The following is a 23,949-nucleotide window of genomic DNA, read 5'->3' as shown; positions in this document are numbered from 1 at the left end:
CCATCAAGAAATGGCAGCAGGCAAATATGATGGTACTACTCACAGATAATGAAATTTGCACATGTATTACAGACGTACTGTGTTTCACACATTGTGGCGCCATTGACAGGCAACGCAAACCTATGGTGTTCATCACCTAAGTGTACTAACCACAGGGACTCGTACTATCCCGTGGTGTTCCTCATATAGTGGGTAGTAATCATAGGCAAGCACGAACCATGAGTTCCGTCATCCCATGGTGTCGCTCATATAGTGCTACTAATCACAGGTACTGTAAAAGTCGTCACGCTCTCGTTTGCTACTAATCACAAACCTATTTGTTACCCAACATAGTGGTACTACGCGCAAGGAAAAGCGACCCATGGCGTTCCCCGCGTGGTGGTACTAATCACAAAGAGTTTCATGGTTCTAATGTAATCATCCCTTCGTCACCCCTTTTAGTCGCCATTTATGACAGGCAGGGGATTCCGTGGGTGTATTGTTCATCTGCGTCCCCCACCCACAGGGGGTAGTGTGTTTGGACCGCGAGAGGTATTTTATTTCCCTCAAGTCCGCCGGCAAGCCGGTTAGGACCCCCCCCCCTGTCCGCCACCTGGGACGCGCCACGTGGGAGTATCACCTTTCCCCCTGCTACGCCAGTGTAGTAGGTTCGTGGGGGAGCATCAGAAATTTACCATTTTGTAGCTACTTTTTAAAAATGTTGTTGCCCCTCCCCCCACCCCCACCCCTCCTCTAAAGCCCACAGATCCAGGTACTCATTGTTATCTATAAATTTTTGTCCCCCCACTTCGAATTCTTAATTGCACCTACTGCCCAAGGCTGAGCGTACCCTATTTCAGACGCTGATATTGTAGCAAATACAGCGCAATCTTCGGAACTGACCCTAGTTCAACCAGGCAGGAAGCTACTCTGATAACCGCTAGACCACTGCAGTAGCCTGGAGATTGTCTTTATTGGTTGGTAACTTTTATAAAAATTCGCCTTTACTACTTCGCCCTTTCCCATACAAAATTAGTTATATTTCTGCATGAACCAATATTCAGCATGGACACTGTGTTATAAAAATAAACAGGAGTGACGTAATCTATTCCTAGGAATGAAATGCAGACAGTAGAGGTTTATCTCGTTGAGCGACATCTCGGGCGAGGTCGCCAGGGTCCCGTGATGTGGGGCGCTGATCTCATGGCTCAAGAAAGACGTAGGCGTCAGGTTTCACTAGCCACGCACCAGAGCCTGCCAAATAAAGGACCTTTACCTGATTACTATTTTGAAGGATTGCATTGTGTAAGAAAGGTATTTTGAATATTTTTTCTTATAACTGTTTCACTTCGCACAAACACACTAGAACGCTGGAATGGAGTCCTAGGACTGGGAATTTGGAGGCTTTGGTCTTACGGTACGGCTCCGGCATTTCCCTGATGTGAAGAAGGAAAACCATCTTCAAAGCTGCCTACTGTGGAATTCATACCCATCATTTACCAAATGTAAGCTTATAGCTACCCAGCGTGTACAGTGCAGCCAATTCGCTGTGTTATTTTGAAAATAAATTACAGTAGAACTTCGCTATAGCGAAATCGTTTTCAGCGACACTTCGTCTATAGCGTCAGGTGCTCTTTGTTCTATATTATGAGGAGTTCCTAACTAGCTGACTAAATTTTACAAATATTATATATATAAAACTGCATTTAACTTGAAAATATGAAATTTCTGCATTTAAAATGGAAATTATGAAAATTAACATTCATTAAATAAAATACACACTCGTCGAACCTTGTACTCACACTTACTTGTTACCTGCTTACTTACACATACGTTATTTGAAGGGCGCCAGCTGTCACTCAGTACAGCAATAATAGAATGAGACTCTTGACTATCTCTAGGGTGTGGGGTAATAAGCTTACTTTTGACAACATACCATATAAGTTCTGGGAAAAGGAGATTGGCGTTCGGTTTCCCCATTAATTTTGAGGTTAAGATATTTTACTGTTAATGAAATAAAACTATGAATTCGTTTGATAGAACAAAATATATTCTTTAAATAATATATAAAAAATAGTGAGTCTTGTTGCGATAAAACAGATGAGAATATGAAATTATGACATTGCAACTGAAAGAAACTAGGCATGAATTTGAATTCTTCTTGACCGGACATTTAACAATTTATACGAAATATTTCCCTCACTGATTCACTTGACTGTACCTTCAACACTTTTAGTGTAATTACGACATATTCCTTTGATCTGGTGTTTACTGTAGATGTGTCACGCCTAACGTGGTGATACATCCTTGAGACTGCTTCTTCTCCATATCATCTGACTTCTTTGTAAGTCAATATGGTATGACCTCTTGGCAGGTCCAGGGTTGCCCTCTCTGACTCCTTGGTAAGCCTTGCGTCCGCGTCTTCCACTAAGTGACGGACCAACCATTTGGTCTCACTCTCTCAATGACCAATAATGGCTCACTGAGTCTTCACCATCTCTCGTTCACACTGGTTGACTGACCAACTAAGGCCTCTTGATCTAGTAGACTACTTCACTGTACTGCATCCGTATAACTAATGACTGACGCTACAATATGCACCCACCTTATATAGACGTTGGTTGACACAACTACGTAATCTCCAGAAATAACAATGACATACTCCCACCTACGCGACAAATATGACATACAGTGGTGAAATAGCCCCGCGGCGACCGAGTCCGTGCGCGCATTGCTAAATAAATACGATGACGTAGCCATCGCGGCGATGACTTGGCAGAATCGCCACTAATCTTGCACAATGTCCCAACGTCACACTCAATCTCTGATATATACAACAATTCTCACTGTACAGGTGTTTAATGATAATCTACACATACGTATATATGCATACATCTAAGTGCAATCTTGCAAGCAACAGGCAATTGCAAAATTGAATAAAACGGATAATTACAATAATAGTAACAATATCACAGATAAAATAATAATACTGACATAATAATAATAATAATAATAATAATAATAATAATAATAATAATAATAATAATAATAATAATACAGATAAAATCATACAATAATAAAAATACAGATATCATCTTGTAACGGGATTTGAACCGTTACAATTACCAACATTTTCCTCACAACCAAAGCGTTTATTAGACATACTAAATACGACAAACGTAGGACCTATATGGACCTATATGTGTCTACTTCATTTTAAAAAAAATTGAAACTTATAATAAATATCTTCCGGGCTATTATGCCGTGGTCCACTCCTCTCGTTTCTTCCAGCCGTTTCGACTATTGCTGCGGAGTGGACCACGGGATAACAGCCCGGAAAATTTTTATTATATTGACACCGGCCGTGAAAGCCTTCATACTTTAATTTTTAAACTTAGTTTGGTTTAAGATTTTCCAAGAATGAGACATGTCCGGAAAATAAAGATACAAAGGTCAATATGTCCACCTCTGTGGTGTAGTGGTTACTGTGATTAGCTGCCACCCCCGGAGGCCCGGGTTCGATTCCCGGCTCTGCCACGAAAGTTGAAAAGTGGTAGGAGGGCTGGAACGGGGTTCACTCAGCCTCGAGTGGTCAACTGAGTAGGGAGGGGGGGTTGGTCGATTACCGCCTCAACCATCCTCAAAGTGGTTTTCCGTGGTTTTCCACTTCTCTTCGAGGCAAATGCCGGTATGGTACCTAACTTAGGGTCGTATTCATGAACGAGACTTTGACTTCGACTTAAGTAAGTTCGCTTAGTTGAGTTTCGTGGAAGTCTGTTTCATAGACGAAACTTTTACAAAGTAGACTCTGGCATAAGTAGACTTTGGTAAGTTACGATGTGAGCAATTAGATATGAAGTTGGCAATGAAAACAATGGAAGAGCAGTGCAGCATCTCCCATCACTCAATGCTTTTTCTTAATAAAGGAGTAGAAGAAGAAGAATTCCAGCTGCTGCCTGCGTTATACATCGCATTGGACTCCTAAACTCAACCCAATCCAGTTAATACAGTTCATTTTTATTTCTCGAGGATGGTTGGAAAGAAAAAGTTGCCAGCCTTCAACAACTATGAAAGCGAGGTGTTACTAGAACTAGTGAGAGAGAAGAAAGGTATAGTTGAAAACGAAATGAATAAACTTCATCTCGTGGTTGACTATGCCCTGACAACTGAAACTAAAAATTCCCTTCCTATTACGGAAAACCTCAGCATGGTTGCCACCTGGACTTATTATTGGTACATGGGTGCAATCAATAGCTCCAACCATTCCAGCGAATCGGGGTCTTTCATACACACGACGGGCATTATTTCGACATTCAGCTTCATTTGGGAACGAAACAAACTCTGGTCTCTTTCGGGCAGTCAGGATCGATATTCTCATTATTCTACATACTGAGGACTGGCTTACTCCTCGTAAATCAGCGGTATCAATTTGGAAGTTACCTGAAAACCATGGAAGTGTGAAAGGCTATTGTATTGACCATAAGAATGCATTAATATATACTGATCATTCCTTAACCTAACTAGATAACATGATGAGTAGAAAGTGCAAAAACTTAGTGCTATAGTAACAACTTTACTCCTACCTGTAGCATAATATCTTAACAACAGGGCGAGTTGTCTGTGCGGTTGGGGCGCGCGGTTGTGAGCTTGCATCCGGGAGATAGTGGGTTCGAACCCCACTGTCGGCAGGCCTGAAGATGGTTTTCCGTGGTTTCCCATTTTTATACCAGGCAAATGATCGGACTGTACCTTAATTATGGCCATGGCCGCCTCTTTCCCATTCCTTGGTCTTTCCTATCCCATCGTTGCCATAAGACCTATCTGTGTCGATGTGACGTAAAGCAAATAGCAAAAAAGAAATAATCTTACCGAAATTAGCAACTGTATTATTGGAGGTATGAGTGATCCTCGATTATTAATATATTTCTGAATTCGTCTTCAAACATTGTTAGTGCATCTAATACTGCACGTTTGCCGAATCGATATGTCGTTTTCTGAACTCATTTTCTGTATAAAATTCAATTGGGTTCCGTGCATCTCTTATAATACGCCGAGGATGAGGCATAACGTACTGAATAATTTCCTGGATCTCTTTAATTTGATCTAAAAAATGAAGTACACCAGCAATATCTGCCATTTTATTATTTTTCTGATCTCAGAGTCTACTTAAGTACGGAACATCGGCGACTTGGAAGTAAAGTCTCCATCTAAGTTTACTTACCTCCAAGTAGCGATTATGAAATGGAAATGGCGACTTACCGCCTTCTAAGACTAAGTCTAAGTCAAAGTCTCCTTCATGAATACGACCCTTAAAGCCACGGCCGCTTACTTCCTTCCTTCCTTCCTTCCTTCCTTCCTTCCTTCCTTCCTTAATTCCTTCCTTGTCTATTCCTTCCAAACTTCCCATCCCCCCACAAGGCCCCTGTTCAACATGGCAGGTGAGGCCGCCTGGGCGAGGTACTGGTCCCCACCCAAGTTGTATCCCTCCGACCTAAAGTCTCACGTTCCAGGACACTGTCCTTGAGGCGGTAGAGGTGGGATCCCTCGCTGAGTCCGAGGGAAAAACCAACCCTGGAGGGTAAACGGATTAAGAAAGAAAGAAAGAAAGAAAGAAAGAAAGAAAGGTCAATATACTGTGTCAATATACCGCACATTCAGATAACGTTTATACATGAATTACTGGTACATACTTGACTTTCCAACATTGTCATTATTGTTGTCGTCCAAGGAGTTTCTTTGGATAGAGAAATAAATTAATATCGTCGGGCACAAGATCACAAACGCCTACCGCTCATGTCCTCGTCAAGAAGATCAATCCTGCCTCCAGAGAATTCTTGACAGCACTTTTCATATTCAAATGTTCCAGTGCGCACCAATAGCCGCCACTGAATTATAGGTGGGTGCTCAAATTTTGCGACAGAGCGCACCTCACATTTGGCGGAATTCAGAAACGGCGTAGCCATTTCCAATACGTGTTCCTCGAACAAGACCACTGCCGGATGAACCCGAGGGAAGCGCAAGTATCACAGTCAAAGACTATGTAGCCACAGCACGCATTAAAAATTTACCATTCGTTCTTCTTCTTTATTTTATTTTGATTTTGGCCATTATGGACCGCGAAATAACAGCTTCAGGATATTGGGTATTCATTCATCTTCTTCCACTGTCCTTGATATTCCGCCAGTATTCTTTCATCAACTACATATTTCTATTCTTCGTCCTTCCAGAAACACCACAGCTTTGGATGTTTCCTTTCAACTTACTTTCGGAGACCGCTGAAAACTGATACCACTCTTCTGAATTTTCTCAGATCCTTAATATCTTCTTTTACGCTTTAATCACCGTAGAGAACACGCTTGATTGGCACGAGGACAGCGTATGGACTTCACAGCTGCAGATCAATGCGCCCTCACACAAGAGTATTGCCGAGAAATTCTTCATTCCATTCTGATAAAGCACAGATATAAAAAGAACCTGCGTCATGGCCCAGTGACCTCACTGTTACACTGATATGACAGCTGTCGAACCAAGTGCGCGCACATACACTAATATGGACGGTAAGCAATGACGTGCTTGTTTTCTGAAGAGTTATCACTTTGAATGTGCCGTGGCCTGAACTTACTTGGAACGTTACAGCACTACAAAAACATTTTCTCTGAAATGCGAGAATTTCCCGGCGATCCAACCACAACGTCCCATTGCGCCTTCTATTCCCATCACTGTGCTCCAGTATTTCCACATTGTTCTGAAAAATGAAATGGAGTATGGCTTTTAGTGCCGAGAGTGTCCGAGGACAAGTTTGGCTCGCCAAATGCAGGCCTTTTGCTTTGACACCAGTAGGCGACCTGCATGCCGTGATGGGGATGGAACGATGAGGAAGACTTCACATACACCCAGCCCCCGTGCCAGCGAAATTAACCAATTATGGTTAAAATTCCCGACCCTGCCGGGAATCGAACCCGGAACCCCTCTGACCAAAGGCCAGCACGCTAACCATTTAGCAATGGAGGCGGACTCCACATTGTGCTACTGCTTCATAGGTAGCGCACTAGTGTAGGCACTCCAGTATATAACACACAACTTCGCGAAGATACATACATACATACATACATACATACATACATACATACATACATACATACATACATACATTATCATTAAAGACTGTTATGCCTTTCAGCGTTCAGTCTGCAAGCCTCTGAGAATTTACTATATATATATGAATTGTACCTTAAAATCCTTTTAGAAGAGAGGTGTGTTCATTACGAATGCCAGAGATCCACTAACCCGCCCAAAAATGTGTATTTACTTTTATGACGCAATGAATGTTTTCACGTGCCATTGACCATTAGCCGGCCAGTTTCGAGCACGGCCATTGGCCGATATGACGTCATTCTCATAATTCCTAACTCGCTGCTTCCGTTACCAACCCGCGCACAATAAAAACACACCAAGAAACACACCAAGAAAAATATGTGATGTAGCTGTAACCTATCTTTCCAAATCCAGGCCAAGCTCTGTCATGAGAACACACTCCCTTCGAGAGGCTCTTAAGTCGCAGCGGCGCATACTGCCCGCACGGCAAGAAACAGTAACAGTTCGGAGATCGCTGGCAGGTCATAAAGGACGCTCCTATCGGCAATCCCGTGAACTAAAAATAAAAGAGCATCACCTGCGACGATGAGACAGGAAAGGGCTACGCGTGGAAAGGAAGAGGCCGTAGCCTTAATTAAGGTACAGCCCTAGCACTTGCCTGGTGTGAAAATGGGAAACCACGGAAAACCATCTTCAGGCCTGCCGACAGTAGGATTCGAAACCACTATCTCCCTCGTACAAGCTCACAGCTGCGCGCCCCTAACCACACGGCCTGCTCGCCCGGTGCAATTAAATAGAAGTACGGCATGATTATGCAGTTAAAAATCATTTAGTATTTGAATACACACTAAGAAACTAACAGACACTAAACGAGACTGCCAGAGTGACGGGTGCGCGCGGCAAGCGGGTGAATTATAACTCAGTGTCCACGACCTTGTCAAAAAAGATATACCCCTACTACCCTTCCTCACAGCACATGCAGTCTCCACTACTTGTCGCAGCGCTATACAATTCGGTTAGCCGCGACGAACGGCATTTTGTGCGTATTTCCACCAATAATTATGTTAATAATTAAAGAAAATAAAGGAAATCATTAGCAGATAAGGCAACAAGACTTGTACAAATAGCTTTTTTAAATAATTCCTAGTTCCAGCTGGCTAAAGTGAAAAAAATGTCATGTTTACTCCAAAAAGTTGGGGGAGGGTGCCACTGTCCCTCCTCGCCCACCCCCTAATCACCGCTACTGTTTGTAAACACGCCAAAGGTGCAGAAAAGGAAATTTAATAACTTATTAATTGATACACGTGTAGACATTCCACTCGATAATAGAGCTGGTTGTATGAAACAAAAACTAATACTGTTCGGTGAAATACGTGTGTAGGGGGCATTGGCCTACGTCTGTTTGGAGCTTCGGCTGCATTCCGACCAGGTTGTCCAGATTAAAATAATATCTGTGTACTTGTCGCTGCTGAACACACTATCCATTGCCGATATGCTGACAGCAAATATAGTGCGGCTGTACTATACACCAGCCTAGAAATATGCGGTGGAAAACGATGTTTACTACTGCAAGGGGTGCATTAGACCTGTAACGCTGAGTAACATGCTGCGAGCGACAGGCTGGTTCTTATCTCTTCATATTCTGACGTAACCTACCCACTGGCATTAGTGTGCCTGTGAAAATCAGTTGGTAGATATCCCATTCATCATTTGTGCATGCGGGACATTTGTTAAGTAGAAAGTACGGCGTTCTTGAGCCACCTGGTATATACTGTATAAAAACCCATACAATCTACTTTTTAGTTTTCACTATTATGTGTGTTTACTTGATAGTAAATATAAGTGAATCCCTCCCAGTTGATGTGACAGCCCTCTGACGAACGGGACAGGTAACTCTGATATGTATGTAAATAGTCGAAGTGACCTATAATTCCTTGGAATTTACCGCCATGTATATAATAAAATATATCGGAGAATTATAAGGAAAATATTAGGTCCTCTAAGAATTGCAGAGTTTTGGAAATTAAGAAGTAACAATGAAATTTACCAGAACGTAGAAAACATATCAGAAACAATAAGAAAAAGGAGATCGCTATTTCTTGGACACATTTACAGAATGGATGACAATAGACTAACCAAACGAATCTTCAAGTACCGGTACCTTTGGGAAAAGAAATCAACTACCTCCTGGATTCAAGAAGTCAAGAAAGACCTGGAAAGGAACAACATACGAGAAGAAGAATTATTGGAAAAAAGATTTTTAGGAAGAAAGTCTTACAAATGGAAGGATTCCAAGGGAGGAAGGAAAAGGAAACAGGCACAAAGTGGACTGAAGACAGGAAAAAGAAACACGGTGAAACAATGAAAGAATACTGGAAGAAAAGGAAAGAACTAAGGAGGAACAATTGAAATTGTAACGTGGTCCTTAGAAGGCCGGAACGCAAGAAGAAGAAAATATATCGGTTTCCAATCATTGTATTCAAGTTGACAATTATCGGACTGTCCCTTTGTCAGTCTCAAGAAACAAGTCTCTCGAAAAGCGAAAAATTAAATGTCTATCTCCCCGTACATGCCAAACGAATTGCTGCGATTTAGCAGCGGGCGACTCACAGACAGGCCGTCGGACTAACATTTCTGCCCGGAATCGTCTCAAGATGATAATACAAATTACATGTTTCACGGTACATAACCTCTGATCGTGATTCACTCCTTTCATTTGAGGTTAAACAGTGATCTCGGCACTTTACACTGAGAGGATGTTCGTGCTATTCGAGTTATTTAAGAAGTATAAATGTAAATGTATTCGTGGGAAGTCAATGGAATTATCTGAAATCTCTTCAACAGCTTTATCGAGACTGCTATGGCTTAGCTTGAAGTTTCGTGCCGTCTTCTGTAGGTAATGGATCAAATTCGGTATGCACATTAACGCTTGAGTGTATTGTAGTTTCGGAGAAGCAAAAGGATGTGAGTCTTGACATCAGAAACATTTCTGAAAGACCATTTAAAATAGACATTAAAAGTAGAATGTCATTTCGTCAAAGACAGTTACAATGATTTCTCAGTATGAAGGCTATGTTCAGTTTTGATTGCAGTAACATATTAAAGAGCCATAAGGGGAGATGTCATCGGAGGATATTTCAGAGATAGTTATTTGCTAGTTCGGTTAACCAGACTATCTTACTGATAAACACTTCCTTCCACAGTTGGAACGTGAAAGTACACATAGCGTCGAAAAGGCTCGGACCGACCCCGACAGATCACCAGCAAGGAGGATCATTAGCTAGAGCCCAGATTTTGATGCAGTAATAGGATAGAATGCAAACTTACTGAAGCGAGTAGCAAATATAGTCTACCTCCACAACGGTTATGCTATGGGGTTTGCATAAACATTAGGGGAACGGCCAATCAGAACCTCTATCATTTATGTCACTCTTGCTACATTATGGAAGAGCGAGTGGCCGACACTTCCTACCAACCAAATTAGTTTGCAATCTAACCTGTTACTGCATAAAAATCCGGGCTTTAATCATTATATTCTGCGACAGGCTGTAAACACTCCACGGGCATCGCTGCACACCATCCACAGACATGTTACAGCAGCTGAGGGTACCTAATACGCGACTAGCAGAGTAGGATCGGTCAGCGCGGCGCCCCTTACGACGTCTACCACTACAACTTGAGCATCGCCGAGCACGCTTGAACTTCTGCCTGGAACGGGCTGCATGGCAGCTTGCGGACTGGCGATGATGATGATCAGCGACGAATCAAGATTCTTTATGGATACAGACAACCGCCAAATTCGAGCGTCGAAACGTCTTGGCCAGAGCAGTGATCCACGCTTCTTTGTAAAGCGGTACACGGTCCCATCTAGACGTACATTGTTATGGGGTGCCATTTCCTACGATTTCCGCTCCCCACTGGTGGTGATTAAATGAATCCTAACTTCGTGGCTATATGTCCACAAATACTGGATGGGAAAGGCGTAGGATGGGTAGGTAACGGCCGTGGTCATAATTAAGGTACAGTCTAAACCAGCATTTGCCTGGTGTAAAAATTATGTTCGAAACTGCCGACGGTGAAATTCGAACCCACCATCCCCCGAATGAAAGCCTCACAGTAACGTGACTCATACCGAATATCCAACTCTTAGTGGTGTGATTTTTTAAGGGAATTAGATCTTGCGCTCCGTATCATAATAAAACTGTAGCCGTGTTGAGGAGAGAGAGAGAGAGAGAGAGAGAGAGAGAGAGAGAGAGAGAGTCCGTAATCCCACCCAGAATAAATTAGAACACCACACTGTTTTTACAAAGAAGATATCAATCTATGCTCTTGCCATTTCCGAGTTTTGGTCTATATCCGATGAAGGTTCGGATCTTATATAGCAACTCCTAGGAATGAACTAAAGCAATTTAGTGTAGTTGGTGTGTTTGTACACTAGGAACTTTGGCTACTATGTTTTGCACCGAGCTCGATAGCTGCAGTCGCTTAAGTGCGGCCAGTATCCAGTATCCGGGAGATACCGGGTTCGAACCGCGCTGTCGCCAGCCCTGAAGATGGCTTTCCGTGGTTTTTCATTTTCACACCAGGAAAATGCTGGGGCTGTACCTTAATTAAGGCCACGGCCGCTTCCTAGCAACGCCTAGCCATTTCCTGTTCCATTGTCGCCATAAGACCTATCTGTGTCGGTGCGACGTAAAGCAACTTGTAAAAATATATGTTTCGTTATTGTCTCTAATTAAGTCTTGCCTACTGATCAATTCCACGACCGGTTTCATTCGACTGATTGAGGAAATATCATATCAAGTCTACAAAAGTGACTGGCCAAAAGTCAGTATTTTTACAGGCAGCACAATTTAAAATAAATGACTGCAAGTTATTCCAACATTCCTAAGCAGAAAAAGGGCATTTAGAGCGGGCTCTCGTAAGTGTTCATTGAAGCCATTTCAATAGCGGTAATTTTTTCTAATAACGTATTGATGATGATGATGATGATTATTATTATTATTATAATAATTTTTAAAACTTCTTTGCTGATTTGGCTGAAGGGCCTGTTCTACCACCTACGGGTAAAGTAGCGCTTAACTTGCCCTCCGCGTAAGAAGATATTTCCGTTCGTCCACTCCTGTGTAGCCCCATCGGCAGCATAAATCGTAGTTACCCGGCGCGTAAGTTATCGGTCACTTCGAGGGCCCGATATAAGACATTACCTGCCGGGCAAGTTTTGGAGATGAACATTATTAGCTATATTTTTGGTGACATACAGCTTAAATTAGCTTAGTATGTTGATAAAAACATGATACCGTGACAGTAATACTGTATTGTAGGATTTTGAACATGAAAGCTCTCTTGAGTTGCAACGGTCACACCAGTCTGTCGCATCTACAGCGTCGGGAGATACACATTATAGGCTATGTCAAGCTTTCGCGAAGAAACTTTACAAAATCAACACCTAACTGAAATTCATCTCAAACGAACTTGAATTTTCCAATTTTTATTCGTCAGTTTTCAGACACTAGATGTAAGTTATTATATGTATGTGGGTCACCCTAAGCGTTCTCACAGCGTAAGAGCTAAGGTGCTTGCTTCGTAATATGAGATAAAGGTTCGAGTCCTCATTATGCAGAATATTTTTATTTTCACAATTAGCTGTTGTACTCAACTGCATGCCTCTTTTCATAGTTCGTTTTTATAATATATTTCACTGAAATGTGTAATCACAATATTATGTCTACCACTGTCCGACTCGTTGTCTGAATGGTCAGAGTATTGGCCTTCGGTTCAGAGGGTCCCGGGTTCGATTCCCGGCCGGGTCGGGGATTTTAACCTTCATTGGTTCCAATGGCCCGGGGGCTGGGTGTTTCTGCTGTCCTCAACATCCCTGCAACTCACACACCACACATAACACTATCCTCCACCACTTTAACACGCAGTTACCTACACAAGGCAGATGCCACCCACCCTCATCGGAGGGTCTGCTTTACAAGGGCAAGAAATAGCCATTCGAAATTATTATTATCTCTACTACTATGCTACATATAGAAAGTGATGTTATGATTAATTCTAGTCATCACTGATCTGCATTTAGCACTGTCGCCCAGGTGGCAGATTCCCTATTAATTGTTTAACTAGTCTTCTCGTAAGCGATTTCAAAGAACTTAGAAATATACTGAACATTTCCCTTGATAAACTATTCCATTTCCGAATTCTTCTTCCTGTAAATGGATGTTTATCCCAACTTCTTGTTCATCTAACAATTGTATCTTTTAAAGTTAAGAGTGAAAAACATCACTAAATGGATGCAAGTGGAACTAAACGAGGTCACAAAGCTAGTTGAAAATATAGGATCGTGGAAATAATAAATTCACAGAAGCCTGCAGATAGAATGCTCTATTCTATAAGGAAGATGTGGTTACATACGTATATGGAAGTACGTAAAGAGAGTCGAAAACAACGGCAAGACATGCAAATAAATTTTACACTTGAATTAAGTCCGCCTCTGTGGTGTAGTGGTTAGCGTGATTAGCTGACACCCCCCCCCCCGGAGGCCCGGGTTCGATTCCAGGCTCGGCCACGAAATTTGAAAAGTCAAAAGTGAAAGGTAAACTGAGTGGAGGGGGATTCGATTCCCACCTCAGCCATCCTCGAAGTGGTTTTCCGTGGTTTCCCACTTCTCCTCAGGCAAATGCCGGGATGGTACCTGACTCTACGTTTCCTTCCCTTTTCCTTGCCTGTCCCTTCCAATCTTCCAGTCCCTCTACAAGGCCCCCTGTTCAGCATAGTAGGTGAGGCCGCCTGGGTATGGTACTGGTCCCCTTTCCCAGTTGTATCCCCCGATCCATAGTCTCACGCTCCATGACATCGCCCTTGAGGCGGTAGAGGAGGGATTCCTCAGTCCGATAGAAAATACGACTCTCGAGGGTATATAGATAAGAAAGAAATTTGAATTTAAATTAAGAAGACGAAGAGAACCTGCGTAGCTTCTATTTTGGAGCGAGCGCCTACTACGGAAATACTTTCCGAAACGCTGCCTTACGTGACAGCTTATAACTGGCATAACAACATTACAATCTCGAGATTATAAGCCCAATTAGGTATTGATTTTGAACCTCGTAAATAACCTCACGAAAGCTTGACATAAATCACTGTCCATAACTCTACGGACTCCCCTTACTATTAGGTTTTTTGTGATAATCAGCAAATGCAAGCACAGGAAAACAAGGCAATTGAAATGAGCTTCAAACATGTAACGATAGATAGCACCTCAGTCTAGCCAACCCCCTATATCGCTTTTTTAGCTTCGGGTAGCTACCTAGCGCTTACGCGGAGATGGTAGCACGCAAGTCAAACCAGCTGATTTAGACCCCCGGGTAGTTTACCTCCCGCATAGCTGCCACCTAGTTTACCAGCAGATGGTTGAACCTGCCCAAAACCGAGTGGTGCTTTATTTCTATATATTTCACATTCTCCACGATAATAACGGGATAGAACCTTCTGTCAAGTACTAGGGCAACTATCCAAATTCTAGCCATGATTGTTACAGTTACAGTGAACACACTTCTATAAGAGACGATTCAATACACTCAAATACACGAGGGTGATTGTCTGTACAGACGTTATCCTCTAAAACAACATTACACTGACTGTTGTTAACTTGAGTGCACTTTGACTCTTCTTCTGCCACTCATCCCCGCTGGATATTATTATTACAAAAATATTTAACAAAACCCAACCTGTCCACGACGGTTATAACTAGTAAATTCACTTATAAAATCGCTGGTATTTGGACTGTCTTTATATTGTCCGTGCTCGGTCATTCTCGCACGATATTAATTGTACTTATTTATTTTTTATATTAATTAATTAGTTTATTTATTTGCTGGGCGTTTGACGTCGTACTAACACTTTAGGATTTCCGGTGACGATGGTATATGAAATGGAAGGGAGGAAATCAGCCATGCCTTAATTAGAAAACAGTCCCAGCATCTGCCCTAAGTATAAATGGGAAACCACAGAAAACTATCCCCAGAGCTTCCAACGGTGGGGTTCGAACCAATCATCTCCGCAATGCAGTCTTACAGGTACACGGTTTTTACCACTTTGCCAACACCGTGATCGTTCTCACTCATAGTCACCCATTAATTACCTTCAAACGACAATCTAAAGCAGGGCCTCTCAGGGTGCATGCGCGTGGTGCATGCACTGTGCACGGTGCAAAAGACGACTTGGCTTGGTTGACCAGAGTGCAGACCCCCCACTCCTCGATTTGGAGCAATAGCGCTTACTCTCTCTTTCCTCACGCCTGTCTCGCTCGCTCCGCCTGCCTCCCTCTCCCCCACTTGCGCCGTAGCGCTCCAAATCCGGGCTGAGTTGAGCCGAGTATAGCCGAGTATAGCCGAGCATAGCCGAGTAGCCCAGAGACGAAGCGTTGATCCGAGCCATACCGAGCGGCACCGATGCACAGTGCACGGATCTCTTGCGCCTCGCTCTGCACGCGCGAGATTTTGGGCGTTTGAGAGGCCCTGATCTAAAGACTTCCTCTTGAATACGTAAACTATACGCTACTATATAGTTGTGTGTGAATGTCTTGAGTGAATATGTAGTTCCCAAATGTTTTATACATTACTCTTATGTTATATGAGTCCGACTCCTTGGCTGAATGGTCAACGTACTGGCCTTCGGATGGATTGCCGACCCGGTCGGAGATTTTAATCGCTTCTTAATAATTCTTCTGGCTCGGGGAGTGGGTGTATGTGTCCGTCCCAACGCTCTCCTCATCATAATCAGACAACATACCACACTACCAACCGCCACAGAAACACGCAGTAGTGATTACATCCCTCCATATAGGGTTGGCATCAGGAAGGGCATCCGGCCGTAAAACAGGGCCAAATCCGCATGTGCGACTCAGATCGCACCCGCGACCCCACAGGTGTGGGAAAATGCGGTAGCAAAAGAAGACGACGACTTATGTTATATGAATTTCACATAGAGTAGTTAATATTGAATTATTATGCTCATTTTAGACTTACGATGATCTTTTAGTTTTAGTCTATATTAAGCTATATTATTGCATTTTATATATATATATATATTAAGATTGAACATACTGTATATAATGTATTCAGTATCAAACCGCATAATGTGGTTAAGTGTAAGAGAGGACCAAGAGCCCCAACTTCGCCACAAATAAAGACATCATTAAATATATTAGCAGATCAGAAGTCAGTGAACACGTATGAACTACCATACTCCAAACATTTTCGGCTAAGGGCTTGCTAACATGATTAATTGAAAGAGAGATCATAGTACTCGGTACATTACAAAGCCACTAGTTCGAGAATAGCTTTTTGCAAGGCTAAATCCTATCATTCTTTAATTCCCCACCACAATTCACACGTTAAACACTTTCGTTTCTCAACCTTGGACTGAAAATACCGCTTTTTGTGCATCATCACTATCTTATCCTCCCGCTCTATTCCCAGGCGAGTAAATATTCAATTACAGCTGAAGCGATCGTTGAATGGAAATTAGTACCTAGGTTAAGTAAGAAAGGGTCTTCCCTTGGCTTAGATTTGAAGACGGATCCACCCACTTGCAAGAGTCGTCCAGTATATTCTATCTGTATCGGCGAACTTCTTAGAAGTTTTGCGCCACTTTCTTTTCTGGGAATCGTGACATCTCCATTCTGCATGTTACCTTTAGGACGTCACAGCACTGTGGTCTGTCAACATCCGTTACGAATCGTTTGTTCAACGCAAATAGAACGACAACTTTCCAGTTTTATATATTCGTATTCTCCAAGTGAAAATAGTAGCAGTTCTCTGGTATTCCACGGGTATTCCGCACTCAGTGATACCAGGTAAACCGGATGTTTTCTTTCCGTGAAATACAACCCATAATCCGGATTGTAGACCCTCTAACGCCCATGTAGCTTTGGCTAACAATGGCCACGGCTTTACCGGGCTTTACAGCTGCTCATTCGGGAGGCGGTCGGCTGTCCTGAGCAGTATTGCCAACTTAACTTTTTCCCCGCTAAATCTAGCTTATTTCATCCAACGTGCCTCGTGTGATGTGGCGTTGTGGTTCACCCAGTATGTACGAAGACTTACTCTCTCTCTCTCTCTCTCTCTCTCTCCTATGTTCCCTTTTGTATGATGTAGTAGCAACAGTTAAATCAGCTATGATCACCTATTCATGGTACCTGACTCAACACTAGTCCAGCGGAACATGGAATGTGCCTGTATGATGTAATATTAAGACATCCCTTTCCATCCTTCACTTTTGATGATTATCGAAGGTCATCGGCCCCTAGTTTTAATAATAATAATAATAATAATAATAATAATAATAATAATAATAATAATAATAATAATAATAATAATAATAATAATAATGTTATTTGCTTTACGTCCCACTAACTACTTTTACGGTCTTCGGAGATGCCGAGGTGCCGGAATTTAGTCCCGCAGGAGTTCTTTTTACGTGCCAGTAAATCTACCGACACGAGGCTGTCGTATTTGAGCACCTTCAAATACCACCGGATTGAGCCAGGATCGAACCTGCCAAGTTGGGGTTAGAAGGCCAGCGCCTTAACCGTCTGAGCCACTCGGCCGGGCACCCCTAGTTTTACTATCGCCCGATGACCTCACAAAACATCCTTACTTGTGCCAGGCTCCTCACTTTAATCTATCATATCCCACCTCCCTTGGTCAACTCTTGTTCTTTTCCGACCCGGCGGTATTAGGTCAAGAGGCTTAGGGAGTCTTTCACTTTCGCGCCCTTCGTGGCCATTGTCTTTCTTTGGTAATACCTTCATTTTTCGAAGTGTTGAACCCCTTCCATCCCCCCACCCCGTCCCGATTAGCGTTAATAGAGAATGGCTGCCCAGTTGCACTTCCTGTTAAAACAATAATCATCACGATCTTCACCTGTCAAGATCAGCTCAGTGTACATAATTAAATGTCCATGGTTTTCAGTTATAGTAGATTGCTAATTTAACAAAACAAAGAGTAATTTCATTCCCTACCCGGTGAGCAGTGCTATAAATATTTGGCTTATTTTCTAATCTTTTCTAGTTCTTATTTAGCTTTTTCTAGCTTATACGATATTGGATGATGATCTAGCTTATTAAATGAAAATTGGGTTGGCAACACTGGACTCCTGAGAATGGTTTTCCGTAGTTGTCCATTCTCCTCACTAAGGCGAATGTCGGGACAGTTCCTTTCATAGGCCACGACCGCTCCTCTTTCACGTTCTCCGCATCTCAAATCATCGCAACACACCTCCTGGCTTGAGAGAGGGCACCACCATCTAGGAGGCTCGCCGCACCCCATCAGGTATTTCATAACGTTGTCTAAGACTAAGACTAAGGCAGCTGTCTAAATGAGTAACGCAGTCATTTACTAGAGGTTATGGAGGGACAGTAGTCCGGATCATTGCCTGAATGGTTAGCGTAGTGGCCGAGCCAGGTATTTTAACTGCGAATGGTTTGCTCCTCTGGCTCGGATACTGGGTATTTGTGTTTGTCTGCATATAGGCATCATACAACACATTACACTCCCAACCACCGCAGAAACACGCAAAAGTGAATACATCCCTCCCGTTCCCGTTTGAGTTTTCGTCGGGAAGGGCACTCGACTATAAACAAGCCATACCGGGCGAGTTGGCCGTGCGCGTAGAGGCGCACGGCTGTGAGCTTGCATCCGGGAGATAGTAGGTTCGAATCCCACTATCGGCAGCCCTAAAGATGGTTTTCCGTGGTTTCCCATTTTCACACCAGGCAAATGCTGGGGCTGTACCTTAATTAAGGCCACGGCCGCTTCCTTCCAACTCCTAGGCCTTTCCTATCCCATCGTCGCCATAAGACCTATCTGTGTCGGTGCGACGTAAAGCCCCTAGCAAAAAAAAAAACAAAAAAAAACAAGCCATAACAAGTGTTAAACCTAAGAATATGGGAAAAGAGCTAGGATGATTAATAAATAATAATGTTATTGATTGCACATCCTATTAACTACTTTTACCGTTTTCGGAGACATCGAGGTGCCGGAATTTTGTCAAATAGATGTTTTTAACGTATCAGTAAATTCACTTACACAAAACTGACGTATTTGAGCACCGTAAGTACCACCAGAGTGAGCCAGGATCGAACCCGCCAACTTGAGCCTAGAAGGCTACCGCCTGACCTACTCAGCCTGACATTATTATTATTATTATTATTATTATTATTATTATTATTATTATTATTATTATTTGAAAACCAAGTTCGCGTCATCGGTGATTCGCATTGATTTCCTAGTAATGGTGGGGTGAAGTGAAGGAGCGGGAGGGGGGGGGGGGTAGTACAGAACATACGACCTCTATTTCCAGACCTGGAGGTCAAGATGTGTAGAGCCCTCATTAGCCTCGTAAGTCTGAAGGAGGAACACTGAACCACACCTAACACTCCCATAGATTACTTAAACAGTGAAACGCACGGTTAGTCATTCGCATCGTTTTTGCGAGGTCGAACTCACTTGAAATAGAGAGGCATTCACAAGTTCTTAAATGCAGGAAGCCGTAGAGGTACGCCTGATTCGATTCCTTATGAGAAAGTCGAGAAATTAAGAAGTGAGATATTATCTTCTGGAATGAAGAATATTTGGAAATATAATTAAGAAAACACTTAATATCCTAATTTATTCTGAAGTTGGAACGATTTATTTTATATTACATTATTATTATTATTATTATTATTATTATTATTATTATTATTATTATTATTATTATTATTATTATTATTATTATTATGGAACTTTGTCATATAACGTTTAAGTAGTTTGATTTTATTTCGTAAGAAATAGGCTACAGATAACCAGTTATTCCTTGAAACAAAGTGGTAACATATTCCTTGGGCACGATTTAGCAGTTACAATATATCCTAACTGAATTTGAATGAACTATTTGGCTCAGACAAGTACAACGTAAACCGAGAGCATAATGAGGTGAAGGCAAGGTTTTCCCCGTCACGGGCCATAACTTCGAGTGTTGAGGGTCAGACTAATCACAATGGACGGTACCTACATGACCTGCAACACGATCTATCTGGACTCTACTGAAAACAAGAATATCTGCCTTCTCAATATTAATCAAAGAAGGAAGAGGTAGTTTCGGCTAAAGAAATGAGGAGGTCATCAAGAACAACCAGCATTATAGTATTGCTCCTATGTGCGTCACTTGCATTTTCTCCAAGGCATGGATGACATGGACACGTTGATAAGAGAAAGAAACTTGTTCTAACCCATACCATGAGATGTAATTCATCTTACAGCGACGGATCTGGGTAATAATAATAATAATAATAATGAAAGGATTCTTTCAGTACCTAGACGGATAACTTACGATACATCAATTCACCAAAGAAAAATCCTAGTGTTTTAAGGTCGCATTAACACATCGAAGGTTTTCGACGACGCAAGGATGGGAAAGGGCTAGGATTGGAGAGGAAGCGGCCTGGCCTTACTTAAGGTACACCCTCAGCATTTGCCTGGTGTGAAAAACAGGACATCATGGAAAATCATATTCAGAACTGCCGACAGTGGGGTTCGAACCCACTATGTTCCGAATGCAAGCTCACAGTTACGCGACCCTAAGCGCACGGTCAACTCGCTCAATACCTAGAAACAATCAAACTACCCTCAGTATTAAATCCTGAAGCATAGAAAAATAAAATCTCTCAATTACAGATAACCTATAGAATCACTTGGAAGAGGTCTAATAAAAATGTAAAACTCCGGAACACAAAAGTACACAGTAATCAAATCTCAAGCATTATATGCATGGGAAACCTTAAGCATTGGAGGCGTGTCACTAATTATAGACACCGGGCGAGTTGGCCTTATACCGACGTTAAATTATTTTTTATTTCATACTATGACGCAATTGCCTTCTTTTCGTACTGAAAAGAGTACCATAAGGAAAATGACACTTCACCGTACTTTACTTTCCGCACTCTTACTAAAAATTGTCCCTGATTAATTGAACTCCGCTTCACAGTAATGCAAACACGGATAGTCACATTTTTAATCAGCGGACACCAAACTTAACCTTGCTGAATTGTTTTTCCGCCTGACTGCAGCACTGTGGTTCCGAGCCCATCTACATTCAAAATGTCGTCTCTGCATTCCTACATATTGTCTAGGTTAATCCATTTCCGACAGATAGATCTCGTATATATCACAGTACATTACTATTCGCTATGATGTGAAAATTACGCTCATAGGGTCGATTGGTGCATGCATTTCAGTAGGCTTGGCAGGCTGATATGCAATAGCAACTACTGGCTCGGTGAGGAAAGCAACGAGAAACTACCTCACTCCTCATTTCCCTAGTACGCCTCTTCAGTGACGCCTAGGCTATCTATTGATAGCTTTCAGTGCAACTGTGGAGGATCAAACCAGCCTTCGGGCTAAATACCCAACATACATACAATACTGTTCGCATTACATTCTTTACCCCAGAACCGGAGGATCATGTGTACGACTCTAGTACCATAGTGGACTTTTCACGACTTCAAATATTAATTTTGATGTTTAATTACAACATAACTCCATGTACACACCTTTCATATATTTCACAACAATAAAAAATACATACAACAGAATAAGAAAACGTCACCACATCGATAGTTTGCGTGTCGACGAATCAAAATTATTTCTACTGTACTTAAGTATTTAATTGAATAAATTCACCGTAGCATGAACTATACGCAACAGCCACTAAAATTGTACGTTTATGTTACTCTTTCGAAATTCGTGAACATCTCACTGGTAACGTGGTTGGTGTATACAGAACTATTTTATATTCCCCCGACGATTAATGCATTGCTTTAGCAATACAAACTCAAACAACTAATATTAAACGACAATCCGTAACCGAGTAATAAATATTTGTACGAAAGTGTAAACATATTTTTACCCTATTACGTGTCAAATTATTTTATTTGACAGCTTTCATTGTTACAATTATCAGTGTTTCATTGCATTTCAAAACTTTAAAATGCTTAAGAGCTCGATTTTATTGTTAAACTAATTTTTCATACGGCTTCTGATGTGTTTCTCAGTAATAAAGACCAAACTACGGAAGAGCTATGTGATCTTACCTTCATTTCTGCGTGCCGAAAGTTCAAAACGGTTCAAAAGCAGGCGGATGGATAAGTTTCTGGACGCTGATACACAGTACTCTCGGAAGGTATCTCACTACTGGAAGATTGATTCCTCACAAACTTGGTGTGCTGTGCTAGTGTTATGTGCAATACTGTGCTTGGGGAATAATGTATGAGTCAAGCAAGCTCCACTGTATTTGCTTTGTAATTGCATGCAGAGCAGTTCATTAGGTTTCCTCGTCGGAAAATCTCCTGTTCACGCTGCGATAGTGATTCACCGTAAGGTAAATAGTGAAATTAGCACTGAACATTAAACCAGTGTGTGCACTTCCTGAGACAAAAAAAAAAAAAAAAAAAAAGAGAAAAGAAAAAAAAAGACGGGCTGAAAAGTTTTAGTTACCGAGTACAACTATGGCCGAAAGGAAAGAGCCAATTTTCATAGACATTTCTTGATTAATTAACACACAGAGGTTAATCTACGCTTTACCAATTAGAGGATGCATTTTTATACTTTTAGAACGAATTTGATAACAACATACGTTACAAACTGCCCTAAGAGCTGCTGGTCACTTTGCTAACATAATCAGGTTTATTGGCGAAGTATATAATGAACATATTGACAGTGATCCTTCCGTGCGAGAGATCGCTCAGTTTTTAACTCACGAACTGTACACTACGTACATAACCCTCACTATTCGTATTTTGCTCGTAATAGGGCGCACAGAATTAAACATTCTTCCGTAGCCAGTGTTTGCGTTAAAAATATATTTTCATGAATAGAGTGGAAGCTTTAATATTTTGCTTTCTTTGTGTAGAGTTTCGTGGGAACTCTTTGTGTGTCCTAGCTAGAAGCATGATATTTTTCGTATTAACAATAAACGCGACAAAAGAACATTTAAAATAATTTAAGGTATATTAATGAATCATCTGATTTTGGTTAAGAAAATAGTGATTTTGTTTCAGCGAATTACAGCGATAATGCGAGTTTAAAGTGAAATTTACATATTTCGCCATTAAGTGCCAAACTACAACTGAATTAATGGAAAATAACAAGCTTGAAATTACGTATGTGAAGAGAAATAGAACACAGGGTAAGTATTTCTCTATTCAACAGGATTACCTGTTAGTTTTAGTATTTTATGGTATGGCCATATAGAGTGAAAGGCAAATTTATTATGTAATGTTTATTAGGGCTATATTATAGCTCTAATCAAGATTACATAAGGAATAATGAATAATTATCAATATCGTTTCTATTTATATATGTATCTTGCAGAAAAACTTGTTTCGCCTCCGCTTTATACAGGACAAATCTCACATGGAGTAACTGAGATTTGAACAACAGGAACCCAGCGGTGAGAGGCCGGCGCGATGCCGCCTGAGCCACGGAGGGTTATTCAAATTTGTTCTCTAAGAAATAGTACTGGAAACTTCTTTCTTTACCAGAATGTTCACGTGGCGAAAAGAAAGAGCAACCAACGACACAAAATCATTATTCTTAACACTGTATTAATATAATGGAGCCATGTAAAAAAAAAGAGAAGATCATTGCTAATTCACTCGAAACAATATTAGAAACTTCGTACAATAAATTTCCTTATGCACTACCACTACAAAAATTAGGTGTTTTCTAAGCAGTTTTGCGTTCGTAAAGTAGGCATTTTCTGGACACTGTGAAAAAAAAAAGATTTTATCGATCATGTGCTATAAAGTAACTACATGGCCTACTGGATTAC

At 41.6% G+C, this 23,949-nt stretch overlaps 1 protein-coding gene across 8 annotated transcripts in view; it reads right to left on the bottom strand.

The window, feature by feature from the left end:
• Nucleotides 1-23,949, bottom strand: part of LOC136857189 (inverted formin-2) — a 506,484-nt gene that overhangs the window by 236,136 nt on the left and 246,399 nt on the right. The window contains exon 1 of one of the 8 annotated variants that reach the window (XM_067135648.2): nucleotides 22,211-22,324. The exons of the other annotated variants lie outside the window; for them this stretch is intronic. The gene's annotated coding sequence lies outside the window, so the exon portion shown is untranslated. Of the gene's footprint in view, nucleotides 1-22,210; nucleotides 22,325-23,949 lie in introns of those variants that run through there. 8 annotated transcript variants of the gene reach the window in all.

The sequence above is a fragment of the Anabrus simplex genome, chromosome 1 (genome assembly GCF_040414725.1).
Source record: "Anabrus simplex isolate iqAnaSimp1 chromosome 1, ASM4041472v1, whole genome shotgun sequence".
Lineage (NCBI taxonomy): Eukaryota > Metazoa > Arthropoda > Insecta > Orthoptera > Tettigoniidae > Anabrus > Anabrus simplex.
Note: the sequence above shows the minus strand (reverse complement) of the source record. Positions and strands in the feature narration are given on the sequence as shown.